At 41.5% G+C, this 4,002-nt stretch overlaps 1 pseudogene; it reads left to right on the top strand.

The window, feature by feature from the left end:
- Positions 1-746: 746 nt before the first annotated feature.
- On the top strand, positions 747-1,873 carry LOC114498964 (annotated as a pseudogene).
- Positions 1,874-4,002: the final 2,129 nt, after the last annotated feature.

Here is a 4,002-nt window from a genome sequence, read left to right as displayed (position 1 = left end):
ATAACTCATAATAAAAGATATGTGAATTAAAACAATAGGCAATATAAGCTTTTGTACCCCTAGAATGTTATCAAAAAAATTCAAGACATGTTGAGAAGGATGTGGGTAAACCAGCATACTCACACATTGCTGATGGTATTGTATATTGGTACAGCCTCCAAAGAGAGCAATTTGGTAATATTTAAAAATTATAAGTGCACATGCCTTATCATCCAGGAATTCCTCTTCTAGAATTTATCCTACAGATATCCTTGTATCTATGTAAAAAAGTATAATAAATACTTATCAATAGGAACTTGTTCAATGAATTGTGGTATCCATTCCATGGTGTACTCTGCAGCTATAATAAAAGGAGGAGGCATTTTATGTACTGAAATGGAATGAACTCCAAGATATCATGTTAAATGAAAAAGCAAAGTACATAGACTGTGCATAGTCTATGTATTTTTTCAAATGTATTTTTAAATATTTTTGACAACAGGAAAAATTCTATTTACTAGCTTTTAAAGTATCTATAGTTGAATACAGAAGAAGCTAGTAACATTTATTGCATCTGTATTCCCTTTCTATGATTTGAGTTTTAAGCCAAGTAAACACATTACCTGTTAACAAATACATTTAGCAGCTTGGGAGGAAAATGTAGCTGGAGGTCCTTTGCTTTGCCAAATATAAAATATATATTTTAAACGTCTATTATTAAACATTATAAAACTATATAATACAGCAAAAGTACAAGCATACAAATGAGTCACTAAGACTCGATAAAGAAAACATTGTAAATTAATGGGGACTCCATCTCTGGCCACAAGTCCTCCGACCACTGTTGCCGCGTCCTCTTTCTCTATGACTTTCTTCCAACTGCTACTTGCAGTTGTGGGCCTCCTAATCCTTCTGGGGCCTGAGCAGCAGACCATTCGCTTCACAGCGGGAGGTGCCTACCATGCGCCCAGCATCCAGGAGGCTCCAGCAGCCTTGGCCCATCATTGTCCTTTGCCCGCTTTGTGCCTTCTTCCTCCTCTGGGGGCTATAGCAGCTGCTTTGTGGGTGACCTGGCCAGGTCCAACAGGATTCTGGTGGGCAACAAGAAGGTGACCATGCAGAACCTCAACGATTGCCTGGCCCCTTACGTGGAGAAGGTATGCGCCCTGGAGGTGGCTCCCGGGGACCGGGAGGTGAAGATCCATGACTGGTACCAGAAGCAAAGGCCCTAGCCCGGTCCCGCCTGGGACTATAGCCAGTACTACCAGACCATCGAGGAGCTGAGGGGCAAGATTCTTGGTGTCACCATTGAGAACTCCAAGATTGTCCTGCAGATTGAAGATGCCTGTCCCGCTGCAGATGACTTCTGAACCAAGTTGGAGGCTGAGCAGGCCCTGCGCAGGAGCATGGAGGCTGATATCAATGGCTTGTGCAAGGTGCTGGATGAGCTAACCCTGGCCAGAGCCCACCTGGAGATGCAAACTGAAGGCCTGAAGCGGGTGGTCAGGTCCATGTGGAAGTGGGTTCCACTCCTTACATCAACCTAGCCAAGATCCTGGATGATTTGAGAAGTCAATATGAGGCTATAGCTGAGAAGAACTGGAAGGATGCTGAAGCTTGGTTCACCAGCAAGACTGAGGAGGGGAACCGGGAGGTTGCTGGCCCTACAAGCAACTGCAGATTAGCAAGACAGAGGTCACCCACCTGCACCGTACCCTCTGGGGTAGCAGATCCAGTTGCGATCTCAGCTCAGCATGAAAGCTGCACTGGACGGCATGCTGGCAGAAAAGGAGACTTGCTTTGGAGACCAGCTGGCACAGACCCAGGCACTGAACAGCTGTATCAAAATCCAGCTGAGTGGTATGCTGACACTGACCAGCAGAACCTGGAGTAGCAAGAGTGTCATTTAATTTTCAAATATTTATGTATTTACCAGTTATCTTGTTGTTATTGACTTCTTATTTAATTTCTTTCTGGAGAACATACTTTATGTGATCTCAATTCTTTTAAATGTATTGAGACTTATTTTACAACTCATAATGTGTTCTGTATTGGTGACTATTTCACATGCACTCGAAAAGAATGTGAATGTTCTGTTGATGCTGGCTGTTAATGTTCTATAAATGTCAGGTCAAGTCAATGGATAGTATTCAAGCCTTCTTTATTCTTTTTTATTATCTGTTCTATCCATTAATGAGAAAGGAGTTTTGAATTCTCCAACTGTAATTGTAGATTCATCCATTTCTCTTTCCATTGTTGTCAATTTTTGCTTTATGCATTTTGAAGCTCTTTTATTGGGTGTATACACAGTTAGAATTATGTCTTCTTGGTTGACTGACCCCTTCATTATTAGGAAATGTCCCTCATTATCTTTGGTAATATTTCTTGTCCTGAAGTCTATTTTATTTGATATTAAAATAGCCACTCCAGTTTTCTATTTTTTTAATTATATTTTATTGATTATGCTATTACAGTTGTCCCATTCCCCCCCTTTATAACCCGCCACCCTGCACTTCCCCTCCCACTAGCATCAGCCCCCTCTCTTAGTTCATGTCCATGGGTCGTACATAGAAGTTCTTTAGCTTCTCCATTTCCCATACTATTCTTAACTTCCCCTTGTCTATTTTCTACGTACCATTTATGCTTATTCCCTGTACCTTTTCCCCCATTCTCCCTCCTCCCCCTCCCCGCCAATAACCCTCCATGTGATCTCCATTTCTGTGATTCTATTCCTATTCTAGTTGTTTGCTTAGTTTATTGATAGTTGAGAGTTTGTTGTCATTTTACTGTTCATAGTTTTGATCTTCTTTTTTTTTAGATAAGTCTCTTTAGCATTTCATAAAATAAGGGCTTGTTGATGAAGAACTCCTTTAACTTAACCTTATCTGAGAAGCACTTTATCTGCCCTCCCATTCTAAATGATAGCTTTGCTGGGTAGAGTAATCTTAGATGTAGGTCCTTGCCATTCATGACTTCAAATACTTCTTTCCAGCCCCTTCTTGTCTATAAGGTTTCTTTTGAGAAATCAGCTTATTGTCTTATGGGAACTCCTTTGTAGGTAACTGTCTCCTTTTCTCTTGCTGCTTTTAAGATTTTCTCCTTATCTTTAATCTTGGGTAATTTAATTATGATGTGCCTTGGTGTGTGCTTCCTTGGGTCCAATTTCTTTGGGCCTCTCTGAGCTTCCTGGACTTCCTGGAAGTCTATTTCCTTTACCAGATTGGGGAAGTTCTCCTTCATTATGTTTTCAAGTAAGTTTTCCACTTGTTGCTCTTCCTTTTCTCCTTCTGGCACCCCTATGATTCAGATGTTGGAACATTTAAAGTTGTCCCTGAGGTTCCTAAGCCTTCTCATTTTTTTTTTTTTTGAATTCTTGTTTCTTCTTTCTATTCTAATTGAATGTTTATTTCTTCCTTCTGGTTCAAACCATTGATTTGAGTCTTGGTTTCCTTCCCTTTACTGTTGGTTCTCTGTACATCTACCTTTATTCTACTTTGCATAGCCCTCACTTTTTCCTCAATTTTGTGACCATCCTCAACCATTTCTGTGAGCATCCTGATTACCAGTGTTTTGAACCTCTGATAGTCTGATTACCAGTGTTTTGAACCTCTGATGGTCTGGCTATCTCTTCATCACTTAGTTGTATTTTTGCTGGAGCTTTGATCTGTTCTTTCATTTGGGACATTGTTTTTGTCTTGGTGCACCTGTTATGTAGTGAGTGGAGGAGCCTCAGGTATTTGCTGGGGTGGGGCAATCCAAGTTGCTGTGTGGTGGTGCTGTATGTGGGGAAAGGGTCAGAGAGGGAACAATGCTGCTTGCTGTGTTCTTGGCCAGCTTTCAGTCACTTCCCCAGCTACCCACAAGCAAATTCGGCCCTTCTGGTGCTGATTCCTGGTTGGGTTAGTCTGTGTATGTTCTAAGACCCTGTGGGTCTCTCCAACAAACTCTCCTGTGAGGCTGGGAGTTTCTCCCAGTGCCGCAACCCCCACAGGTGTTTTCAGTCAGAGGTTTTAAGGCTTTATT

Source organism: Phyllostomus discolor, chromosome 6, assembly GCF_004126475.2.
Source record: "Phyllostomus discolor isolate MPI-MPIP mPhyDis1 chromosome 6, mPhyDis1.pri.v3, whole genome shotgun sequence".
NCBI lineage: Eukaryota > Metazoa > Chordata > Mammalia > Chiroptera > Phyllostomidae > Phyllostomus > Phyllostomus discolor.
Note: the sequence above shows the minus strand (reverse complement) of the source record. Positions and strands in the feature narration are given on the sequence as shown.